This window comes from Sciurus carolinensis, chromosome X (genome assembly GCF_902686445.1).
Source record: "Sciurus carolinensis chromosome X, mSciCar1.2, whole genome shotgun sequence".
Lineage (NCBI taxonomy): Eukaryota > Metazoa > Chordata > Mammalia > Rodentia > Sciuridae > Sciurus > Sciurus carolinensis.
Window position 1 is genome coordinate 43,653,445 of NC_062232.1, and position 13,101 is coordinate 43,666,545.

Consider the following 13,101-nt stretch of genomic DNA (forward strand, 5'->3'; position numbering starts at 1 on the left):
TCTTGAGTAGCTGGGACTACAGGCACACACCATTGTGCCCAGTCATTCAAATATTTTTAAAATAGACTACTAACTAAACAGAAGGATTAAGACTCCAGGGCTGGGTAGATAGCTCAGTCAGTAGAGTGCTTGCCTTGCAAGCACAAGGCCCTGGGTTCAATCCCCAGCACCGCAAAAAAAAAAAAAAAAAAAAAAAAAAGACTCCAGTATGAGGCTATCCTATAGGCCTGACCAACTGAGCATGAGAAGACCAGCTCCTGAGACAGGAAGGAGGGTGGCAATGGTACAGAGACGCACAGGTCTAGCTTCTTGCTGCCACCTACCTTGTTGGAACATGTGATGCATTTCTACTTCCACCAGCCTCTTCCTCCCCCAATCAGTTCTTCACAAGGTAGAGGTGTTACCTATGAATGTAGGAGTGTCTCTAGTGAATCCTACTATGGAGTCCAGTACAGCAACATGGCCTCAAATGGGGGTCTGTTAAGGATGTAGACAAAACTGTGTTACAGCGACAGGTCACAGAGGGCGATACAGGACAAGTGTAGCTGCCTGGGGTGGTTTAGTCTGGCATGGGACTGGTGTTGGTTGACCCTCTCACCTGGACTGCATTGTAGTACACCCCCAGGGAGATTAAAAACCAGAGGACAGAGGGGAGTAGGTGTATTAGAGCAGGATGAAACCCCTCCAGCCTGTCCTCATATCTTCATGCCTTAGAAGAGACTCAGTCTAATGTCTTCTTATCCCCAAATCATCTGTCTCCCCAACCTCTGCCATGAAAGGCTAAATTTGAATAGTAATTATGACTCCTGGTCCCTCAGTCCTCCTGGTAGATCCAGGGACCTACCCTTATATTTGGGGGGCTCTGAGTCAAAAAGGGAGGGTGGATGGAGTTGAGGGAACTGCTGTGGATATACCCCTGGACCAGGAGAACTACTGCTTCTTCATCTGCCACTGAGATCAAAGAAGACCCTGAGATGGTTCTTGTATGTGACCAAAAGAATGACTTCAGACTACTAATAAGGAAGTGAAAACAGATAGGATCATTCACCCTACTCTCAGAACCCTGTAAAGAAAGGGAAGGGAACTACTGGAGGTTCTGATGCAGGTGTGAACTCACAGAGGCTTGGGACTATAAAGCCTAATGCTTCTTATTGACAAGGGAGAAGAAATGTATCTTGAGAAGGGTCAGAGGAATTTCCAAAAGGAAAGAGGAATTAGACTCAGGACCACAAGGGTCTTTAGCATAGGTGTTGGAAAAGAAATTCAGCATAAGTCAGACAAAGGCATAAACAGATTTATTTCAGAAGCAAATACACGTTCAAGAGAGAATATGGGCTATCTTGAGAGTTAGAAACCCCTTCTTGTGTTGGAGGTCCAATATTTATTGAAGAGTTGTAGTTAGGGGCTGGACTGGAGGTGCAGTAGAGTGAAGCCATGCAATTCCCCACCAGTTTTCCTTGCACTTCAGTATTTCCCTCATTTTACAAGGGCACAGGGCCAAGAGCATGTTGGTCAAAATTTACAACTGTGTTTTCTGCATCTCAGTGGCTCCTGGGCATTTCATGTAAGACTCTCTCTTTACCCTAAATCCTTATCTGATCCTCCACCCACTACTTTGATTGAGTAATCTTTTTTTTTTTTTTTTTTTTTTTTTTTGGTACCAGGGATTGAACTCAGGGGTGCTAACCACTGAGCAACACCCCCAGGCTTATTTGTATTTTATTTTGAGACAGGGTCTCACTCAGTTGCTTAGGGCCTTGATAAGTTGCTGAGACTGGTTTTGAACTCATGATCCTCCTGCCTTAGCGTCCCAAGCTGCTGGAATTACAGGTGTGCACCACTATGACTGGCTGATCCTGTAATCTTAAGGGTTGGCTTAGTGTGAAGATTCATCTTCTATGGTGGCTTCTGGTGGACAAGGGATGATGACCCTGCCTAGTCAGGGGTTTAAAATCTCATGCTGACTGTTCTAAAGGAGATGGACACTGGTCTTGGTTGCAGGCATGGGTTGGAATTCTTGTGTTGCCATCTTCTTAATGAGGAATTATTATAATCTGGAAGACACAAACTTTATCAGATTAAAAGGCAACAACTAATCAGTAAGAGCAGAAATATAGTTATCAGAGTTCCTAATAGTGGTAACAGCCCAATGAAGTTAAGCAAGTAAGTGTTACCAATTTTATTTGTCTGTACACATCTCAGAATCTGGATTATTTTTTAAAGCATGTCTTTCAGATCAAACAAATTAACTCAAGGAAAACCTATTATTTTATCAGTCTCTTCTGATAGTTATTAACAGACACTCAAGCATAAGACCCATTTCTCTGTAACCTTTATTTCTTTTGGTAGGGCTGATGCCAATGCACATCAAGGTACATTTAAAAGGATAAAAGTATTTTTCCTTAAATGTCCATGTATGTCTTTTCTTTGACTTGCCAGGTATTTAAGCCCAAGTTAGCAAAAAAAATTGACCTTGTTCCTATGTACTGTTAAAATCAGCTGAGATTTTCCAGCGGTCCCTCTTGGGAACTTGTGAGAAGCCTCTTGACTCTGTTACCTTTCTTCTACCAGTTGTGCCATCTACCAGAATGGGTCAGGGTCTTGCTGACCACATGTGGCTTCCCTTGGAAGCATCAGGGACATTTCCCTCTTCAATGACCCTCCTCTGTGCAGAATGTGTGCATATTTGTTTCTGTTCTCTCTGGTCCTCACAATACCCCTGATTGGGAAGTTGGGTGATTCACCAGAGTTGCGGAGCCCTTAGAGAGAGGTCCTGTCATTCCCTGACCTTAGAGAACAAGGGCCAAAAAATCGGCTGCTTTTTCCTTAAACCTTTTACTTTCTTGGCCTTGGTCTCCAAGTTTGGGTTTTTAAACATCCAGCAGGCCAGATTCACTGGTCTTGAAGTGGGAGTAATGGGTTTTAGCTTTAATGTCTATAAATTATCAGTTACCCCTTCCATTTAATTGGGGTCAGTATTAATACTGGAAGTCAGCATTATATCCTTTCTCTCCTGTAGGTGATGACTTATTATCTTAAATTATCTCAGGTTGTTCCATTAGAAGTAGTACTTCTGCAAAATACTAACAGGCAATGGTTATAAGGTTTACAAGGAAAATACAAAATGAAATTAACAAGAACAAAATCATATTTAGTTTGTATAATAGTTTGAACCAAGAAGCATAATTTTTGTAATAACATGAATGTATTTTTGGTATCTACTTAGCCTCTACAAAGACCCATAAGTTTATCAACTTAATCACATATGAAATCCTTCACAAGTTTTACTTTCTTTTAAAACTCTTTTACAACTTTTAAATATCTTTTATAATTTTTCCCAAACCTTTAATTTTGTATTATATCCTTCTTTATTTTGAGATCACAGTAATTTTTACAACAAAAATCTATGTTTTGAAAATAACTTTAAATGTGCTTAATTTTAGCCTACTTTGGAGCCATAAGAGACAGAGCCTTATCTCAGGTGAGGCCAGCATTTTAACAAATCTTAGTTAAAGTGTCTTATTTTTGAAGCTGACATTTGCCTCTTTTGAAAATATGATTTTACTAAGTTCTCATATGTTGTTTGTGAGTCTATCTGAATATCAGCTAATCTAATATAACATTACATACCATTAAATCTAAAACATGAATCAAACAGAAAGACTAAGAGAGCTCCTAATTTCCTTATAGAAAAAGTGGCAAAAAGTTTTCATATTCCACATAGTCAACCTCTAAACAAATCAGGCTTTTCTTATTACCTTTCCAAAAATATATTTAAATTCCCATTCAAGTGCCAAGTGTATGTGTAATGAGTAACAAAACTTATGTAACATATATATAATATATATATATATATATATATATATATATATAATGTTTACCTTTGTCCAGTTACAAAACATTAAATGACACAAATAGATCTCCAATGAAATTTGAAATTTGTTATTTTTATATAAATCCAAAAGAGGCTATCATTACTGTTAGGTCAGAATTTGGGTGACTGTAGGAGGGAGAGTGGAGCAACTGAGACAAAGGGCAGCGCACCAAACGGTGATCAATCAAACGGGCAAGGAAACTCCACTGACTCTTAACTCCACCTGTTGACCCTTAATTCCACTGACCCTTAACTCCACCTGCTGACCCTTAACTCCATCTGTTGACCCTTAACTCCATCTGTCACTCAGCAGGATCCCCTCCCATTCTGGCCTATAAAGACCCTGGGCAGCCAGGGCCATGCGTGATTTTCTCTGGCTCCCTACCCTGATGTGTGTACCTCAGGGGGCTGGAAATTTCACCTGAGAGCCAAATTCCAATGAAGCTTGCTTTGGCCGCATTCTGTACGATTTTATTAGGCCGCTAGCTGTGCCCCCAAGCTTACATTTGGTGTCAAAACCCAGGAGGGTTTTCGGGCTTCCCCCTATTGGGGTTGAGGCCCACCCCCTCCCTCAGAAGAACCAGGAGATTCCGTTCTGTTCTGCTCAGCTCTGCCTCATTCTGCTCCATCCTTTTTCTTTATTCGGGTAAGTTCCCTAGGATTTTTCCCATTTGCCATTCCAATCTTCGCCCTCCATTCCGCAAGGGGTCTGTCCATTGCGTGTGCGCCATAGGCCCCCCACCCATTCTGTTTGGGCTCTGGTAGCCGTGGAGATGTCCTGGCCTCCAGTTAGCCCCCTGTTTATTCTGTTCCGGACCCCCAAAAGTCGAAAGACGTCTTGGCTTTTGGCCTGTCTGCCATTTTTCCAGTGTGCACAAGCTGAAATTGGGATGCCTTTTTTTGCTTCTGCATACCTCTGGGTAAAGTTGGACAGCTAATGGGAAATACTGGTAGCTCATTGAACCCCAAAACTCCTTTGGGCTGTCTCTGCTGTAATTTAACTAACTGGGACTCCCCCGAAGACTTAAGCCATAAGCAGCTAGTTTTTTATTTGACCGTGGCCTGTCCTCAGTATGTTTTAGATAATGGCTCAAGATGGCCACCAAAGGGCACTCACCACCATTTGCAAGCTTTTCATTTTGGAATTTGGCGCTCGCCCCACCCCTTTCTCGACCTGTTCCACCACCCAAGTTCTCCTCTCCTGGCTGGTCCCAAACCCCACCCCCTCCATGCTCTAGCCAGAATTCCCCCTTCTCTTCCTGTTCTCCTCCTCCAGCTGACAGTCCACCCCTTCCTCCTGCAGCAGCTCCTCTTACTCCTCAGAGCCCTCCCACCTTCTCTCTTCCTCCTCTTCCAGAACGTCCCTCCACCCACTCCATTCCCTCCTTCCCTGTTAGCACTTGCACATGATCTCTTCAGACCCTCCCACTCCCTAACCCAGAACTTTCTCCTCCTGAGGTGGCTGGTGCAGAGGGCATTGTGGGAATCCAAGTTTCATTCTCACTCCAGGATCTTTCCTAGATGAGAAACGTTTAGGGTCTTTCTCTACTGATTCCTTTACTTATATTAACGAATTTAAATATCTTTTCCAAACTTATAGTCTCACCTGGCATGATGTTCATGTTATTCATTCTTCCACTCTCACTCCAGACAAACGAGCCCGTATCCAACAGGCAGCACAGGACCACGCTGACCAAGCCCATTTAACGGACATAACTTTACCCACAGGAGCAGCAGCGGTTCCAATAACCAAACCAAACTTGAACTATCAGGAAGGCCAGCAAGGCCACCATTATTGTGCTCACGTGGTCCGATATCTCATAGCAGGCATGCAAGTAGTCTCCAATAAGGTGGTAAACTTTGATAAACTGAGGGAAATTACCCAGAATCCAGATGAGAATCCAGCTGTGTTTCTTAATCGCCTTACAGAGGCCCTTATTAGATACACTAAACTGCCCCTCTGGGGCAACAGTGCTAGCAACCCACTTCATTTCTCAATCAGCCCCTGATATAAAGAAAAAACTCAAATGAGCTGAGGAGGGCCCTCAAACCCCTATCTGAGATCTGGTGAAAATGGCTTTTCCTTCCCAGGTTTCGGTCATAGGAATTGATGGGGAAACCCTCCTTCCCAAGCAGAACAGCTAGATTAGCCTGTGCCCTGGAGGGACATCCTTTTACACACTTGTTCCTAGTTATTCCCTCCTGCCCAGTCCCCCTCCTAGGAAGAGATGTTCTCCAACTCCTAGGATCCACCCCACAGCTTCTTCCCAGGTATACTGCTAGTGCTCACCTTCTTCTACCTCTGTTTCATACATTCTCTAGCACCCCCAGACCTGGTCAATCCCCAAGTCTGGGACACTCCCAAGCCAATCCTTATCCAACTGAAACCTCAAGCTAAGTTTCCTTCACGTCCCCAGTTTCCAATTTCCTGTATGTGTTCTTTACAGTTCCCCTTCACCCTGACTCCTATTACCTCTTTGCCTTCACATGGGAGGATCCTACATCCTTTAGGTCTCAACAGCTGACATGGACAGTTTTACCCCAAGATGGGCCTCAGGGGTTGATGGTAAAGTTTACACAGGGCCAACAGCTAGCCGTCCCATGGCTTCACTTAGAATCTGGAGTGCTATACTCAGGTAATTCCTCAGGTCCACCTAACCATTGAACAGGAAAAGGAGATCCAACGCCAGCTCAATGTAGCTACACAGCCTCATACTAGCCCTTTCTCATGGCTTATTCTGATACGTCAAGGTCTTCAATTTCTCAATCACTCCAGAGTCAATAACATTTCAGATTGCTTTCTCTGTGCAGGTTTGGACCAGACCCCCCTAACAGCTGTTCCTATGAGTACCCTCCTTACTCCCCTATTTGTGATAGGATTTCTGCTAATGATTGCTCCCTGTCTTTTCAGGTTTGCCCGGAAACGCATGGGTGAGGTGACCAGGGTGACATACAACCAGATGCTCCTACACTCTTATAGCTGCCTCCCCACAAACCTAGAACCCAAACCTTTTTCTCCCCACGATGCCCCCTGACATGCAGGAAGTAGCCAGATGGACTTCAGTGCCCTATATCGCCAAAAAGGTCGGGGTGTTAGGTCAGAATTTGGGCGACTATAGGAGGGAGAGCGGAGCAACTGAGGCAAAGGGCAGCGCGCCAAACGATGATCAATCAAATGGACAAGAAAACTCCACTGACCCTTCTCCACCTGTTGACCCTTAATGCCACTGACCACTCAGCAGGATCCCTGCCCATTCTGGCCTATAAAGACTCTGGGCAGCCAGGGCCACGCTGGTTTTCTCCAGCTCCCTACCTGACCTGTATGGTGGGGGGGCTGGGAATTTCACCTGAGGACCAAATTCCAATAAAGCTTGCTTCGGCTGCTTTCTGTCTGATTTTATTTGGCCACTAAACATGCCCCTGAGCTTACAATGACAAACAACTGTAGTTTGGAGAACACCAGCGTGGTAGTGTTTTCTTAAGCTTTTGCATTTTAGAAGGCACAAATGTGTTTAATACACAAAAACCAGTAATAATTAGCATCACAGAGCCTTTGTATATTAGCTTTTACTTTGAAAGTAAAATTAAGAATCTGTAGAGTCAGTGTTTATTTAACTGAAGTTACAAAGCAATCATTTAAAAGACTTTAAAACAGACAGGTACTTAAATCCTAATTAAAAAAATTTACCTTTTATTTATACACGGTGCATGCCAGGCAAGCATGCTACCACTGAGCCACAATCCCAGCCCCAAACCTTAATTTTTAAGACTGTTTCCCTAAAAAAACTAATATGCATAAGAAATTATCCCAATAAGAGCAGATCAATGTTTCAAGAAAACTTTGTTGTTCTAATACATAGAGGATTAGATTCTGACTTTATATAGTACATTAAATTTTGGTTTTTTAATTTTTAGTACCAGGGATTGAACCCAAGGGTGCTTGACCACTGATCCACATTCCCAGTCCTTTTTATTTTTTATTTTGAGACAGGGTCTCACTAAATTACTTAGATTCTTGCTAAATCTCTGAGGCTGACTTTGAACCTGCAATCCTCCTGTCTCAGTCTCCTGATCCCCTGGGATTAGACATGTCTGACTTTATATAGTACATTAAATTTTGGTTTTTTAATTTTTAGTACCAGGGATTGAACCCAAGGGTGCTTGACCACTGATCCACATTCCCAGTCCTTTTTATTTTTTATTTTGAGACAGGGTCTCACTAAATTACTTAGATTCTTGCTAAATTTCTGAGGCTGACTTTGAACCTGCAATCCTCCTGTCTCAGTCTCCTGATCCCCTGGGATTAGACATGTCTGGCAATCCATTAATTTTAAAGTTTTTATTAGGTGTTGAGGGACCTTTATTTGTATGTGGTGCTGAGAATCAAACTCCATGCCTCACACATGCTAGGCAAGCACTCTACCACTGAGCCACAACCCAAGCCCAATACATTAAATTTTGACCTTAGGAAAAAACCTTAAATAAACTGGGCTTGATGGTGTATGCCTATAATCCCAGAGACTCAGGAGCCTGAGACAGGAGAATCACAAGTTCAAGACTAGTCTCAGTAACTTAGCAAGGCCCTAAGCAACTTAGTGAGAACCTGTCTCAAAATTTAAAAAATTTTAAAAGTGCTGGGATGTAGGTTAATGGTAAAGTGCCCCTAGAATAAATCACCAGTCTCCCACCCCCCACAAAAAAGAAAAGCACTTAAAAGACTTTGTGGGGCTGGGGAGATAGCTCAGTTGGTAGAGTGCTTACCTCACAAGCACAAGGCCCTGGGTTCAATCCCCAGTACCAAAAAACAAAAACAACTTTGACTGTGTTAATTATAACCAACTTATCACATACACGAACTTGTAGATTTATGTTCTACAAGCCTTTTGTAACTTAGACTTTACCATACAAAATGTATTTTTCATTCAGAAATATTCACTTTTCCTTACCAAAAATATATTTCCATACCTATAACTTTCACTATCTTTAGTTGTTGATTCTTAAATTTATATTCTGAAATATATCCTTGCAAAAACTTTAGAGTTAGACAAATTACTTATTTTAAATAAGATGAAATTGCATTTTACAGATATTTTTCTCAGTACAACTTTTTTTGCATTTTTACATACAGAATTACATCTGTTAATTAGAATTTTAACTCTTAGTAACCTTGCTGTTATTGAAGAACTAGAAACAAAGCAATCTCAAACCATTCTTTCCATATATCAACAATTTATAAAAACATGTTTATTAATGAACCCAAGTTATAAAATTTTAGATGAGTATTTGAATTTATATTTACTAGTTGATGTTTTAGTACTTTGTTATGGCAGCTGGCACAAATATACACAAGAGACCCATGTCTGAGTTCAAGCAATGGTTCATTGACAGAGTCTGCCAGGCTGTCCTTCAGCAAGGTGCAGCAGCCTGCAGGAAAAAACTTAACTATATAGTCATGTACAATGGAGTAGTTAAAAAATAACCCACCTGGTCCTGTGATTGTTATTTGGCTGTTTGCTATGGTTGCAGCAGTTAGGTACTCTTTGGAGGAGGGTCTTATGGAAAGGTCATGCCTGGGTGGGCAGGTTCTGATTTTCAAAGTGGAGTTACTTTTGTCCTAAGGACATAACACTTCAACTTTGCAAATTGATTAAATATCTTCTCTAATACATTTATAAATTTCATTTATATCAAACCTAATCTACCTATGTTTTAAAATATTTTTATTTGTAGATGGACACAATACCTTTATTTAATTTTTTTAATGTGCTGCTGGGGATTGAACCCAGTGCCTCATACCTGCTAGGCAAGCAGCTCCACCACTGAGCCACAACCCCAGTCCTAATCTACCTATTTTTAACAGTTAATTTTAGGTTACCAATAAAAAACAAAATATCAGATAAGCACAGGTAACATTTTAAGTCATCTTTTATCTGCCAAAGAAAATTTCAAAAGCAAATATTATGGAAAGCAACACTTTGATTTGCTGACCACCTAGAAAAACATGTGGGTTAATAATTTTACTTTACCAACAAATTTATTTTTCAAAGATTTACTTAAGTCATTTAAACTAAAAGGTATTTGGATTTATTGTCTTAAAATTTTATAAGCTTATAAATTTATAAGCCAATTTGGTACCATGCAGACACAACATAAAATATGCACATGTACATGAATATACACAGAAAACACTTTATAGCTTTCATCTAGATTTACCATTTGCCAGGGTTTTTTTTTTTTTTTTTCAGTCACCAACAGGTCAGATATCCCTTTTAACCTAGAAGCAGAAAAGAAAGTGTCTCTTGAGACAGGCAAAGGAATAGAAAGACAGGGCCCAGGCATGACCTTTCCATTAGACCCTCCTCCAAAGAGTACCTAACTGCTGCAACCTTAGCAAACAGTCAAATAACAATCACAGGACCAGGCGGGTTATTTTTTAACTACTCCATTGTACATGACTATATAGTTAAAAAGTTTTCATAGACCAGGTATTGGGCACCCATAGGTAGGGCACAAGAAATTTAAAGCTTCTCAAGGGCCCTCAAGAAAATGGCGGGAGCCCCAGTGGCTCCACCTGGCAGTAGTAGCAGGATGGCCCTTGCCATCAGGGGAGAGACTGCAGCAATACCAGGAATTGAGGATGGTAAAAATGACCCACGGAAACAAGAAGAAACGGGCCAGAAATGGCAGTACCATGCTGGCTAAGAAGATCATCATTAAGAACGGAGGCACTCCTTAAGGAACAGGTTCTCCTAGTGTTTATCTTGCAGTTATTGTCATCTTTTGGGAGTTTTTTGCTTGGGGACTATTGATGGCAACCCACGTTGGTGGTGTTACGTGAAACCTTCCCTAAACATACATTTCTGATGAATGGCCTAATTCAAGGAGTAAAGGATTTATTGTCATTCCTCAGTGCCCCACTTATTGGTGCTTTTTCTGATGATTGGGGCCGAAAATTATTCTTGCTAACAGTATTTTTTGCATGTGCCCCAATTCCTTTAATGACAATCAGCCCATGGTGGTACTTTGCTGTTATCTCTGTTTCTGGGGTTTTTGCAGTGACTTTCTCAGTGGAACTTTAATACATGGCAGATATAACTCAAGAACATGAAAGAAGCATGGCTTATGGACTGGTTTCAGCAACATTTGCTGTAAGTTTAGTCACCAGCCCTGCAATTGGAGCTTACCTTGAACGAGTGTATGGGGACAGCTTACTGGTGGTTCTAGCTACAGCAATAGCTTTGCTAGATAGTTGTTTTATCCTTGTTGCTGTACCAGAGTCATTGCCTGAGAAGAGGCAGCCAGCATCACGGGGAGCACACATTTCCTGGGAATATGCCAACCCCTTTCCATCCTTAAAAAAGTGGGTCAGGATTCCATAGTGTTGCTAATCTGCATTATGGTGTTTCCTACCTACCAGAGGCAGGCAAATATTCCAGTTTTTTTCAATACCTTAGGCAGATAATGAAATTTTCACCAGAAAATGTTGCTACATTTATAGCAGCCCTTGTTATTCTTTCCATTATTGCACAGACCTTATCTTGAGTTTACTTATGAGGTCAATTAGAAATAAGAGCACCATTTTATTGGGTCTAGGATTTCAAATATTACAGCTGGCATGGTATGACTTTGGTTCAGAACCTTGGAAGATGTGGACTGCTTGGGCAGTAGTAGCCATGTCTTAAATTACCTTTCCAGCTGTTAGTGCACTTGTTTAATGAACTGCTGATGCTAATCAACAAGTGTTGTTCAAGGAATGATAACAGGGGCTGGGGATATAACCCAGTTAGTAGAGTGCTTGCCTCACATGCACAAGGCCCTGGGTTCAATCCCACCACCACAAGAAAAAAAAGAATGATAGCGGGAATTTGAGGATTGTGCAATGATCTGGACTTAGCTCTTTATGGATTTATTTTCTACATCTTTCATGTGGAACTTAAAGAACTGCCAATAACAGGAACAGACGTGAGAACAAATACAAGTCCTCAGCACCACTTAGAACAGAATTCCATAATCCATGCCCTCCCCCCTTTCTCTTTGGAGTCTGTTTGGTACTTTTGGCTCTGCTTGTTGCCTTGTTTATTCTAGAACATAACAATTTAAGCTTATAGTCCAGCAGTTGGAGAAAACACTGTGACAGTCTCAGCCATCCTCAGTACACAAGTGCCAACAGAAGCCAAAGAACTTTTACTCCAGGACACAAATGTGTGATGACTGAAATCAGGAAGATTTTTCAATCAGGAAGATTTTTCTATCAGCACCAAGGTCTTAGTTTTCACCTGTAGTTCTGGATGTACATTCCATTTCCATCTGCAGTGTACTTTAAGATTGTCTTAAGAAATTATCTGCATGAACTCTGGAAACTGAAGAAAGAACTGGATAGTTTTCCAAAGATGTTACAATTCCTTTTGAAAAGAAATCTTTTGTTTATTAGCACCAATTTCTTGTCAATAAACTGTTGTATTACACATCCTTTAATTAAAAACTATGTATGTAACTTCTTAGATATTAGCATATGTCTCTGCTACCATTTCCTTAAGGTGTTGAGCTTTAACTTTATTTATGTAGACTCTCAAACAGTATGGTTGTGGACCTGTTCATTTTAATGTTATAAAATTGAGTCAGATTTTAATATTGTAAAATCTTGGATCAAATAATTCAAACCCTTAATGCAGATGCACTAAAATAAAGAATTGTTTGCATTTAAAAAAACTTAAAGTTGTACTAAAATCTACAAAAGACCAATGGGAAGTTATACTCCATTTATGTGTGATGTGTCAAAATGCATTCTACTGTCATGTAGAACAAATAAAAATATATTTAAAAATTGTACTGAAATCTGAATCATGTTTCAAGCTTGTTTCCAGTAATTTTATTTTAAGCATTATTCACTACTCTTTCTGAAGTGAAAAAAATATCAGCCATTTAGAATTTAAATTGGGATAGTTAGAGCCTATAATTCTAAAAATGCTGGCTCAAATTTGTTCCCCAGCTACTTCTTATACCACTGTTCTTTTAATGTTTGCATAATCATAAACCTCAACACTTGAATACATAATCTAAAAATTATATAGCAAAGCTAGTAGCTTTGATAATGTCAATGTGATATCTATATGTATCACACACACACATATATATATATATATATGTGTGTGTGTGTGTGTATATATATATATATATATATATATATATATATATATATATATAGTGACCTTTCAGGACTGTTGCAG

The 13,101-nt window shown here is 40.5% G+C and overlaps 1 pseudogene; it reads left to right on the forward strand.

Annotated features, from left to right (window-relative positions):
- The first annotated feature begins 10,520 nt into the window (after positions 1-10,520).
- LOC124972673 (hippocampus abundant transcript 1 protein-like) lies at positions 10,521-12,082 on the forward strand (annotated as a pseudogene).
- Positions 12,083-13,101: the final 1,019 nt, after the last annotated feature.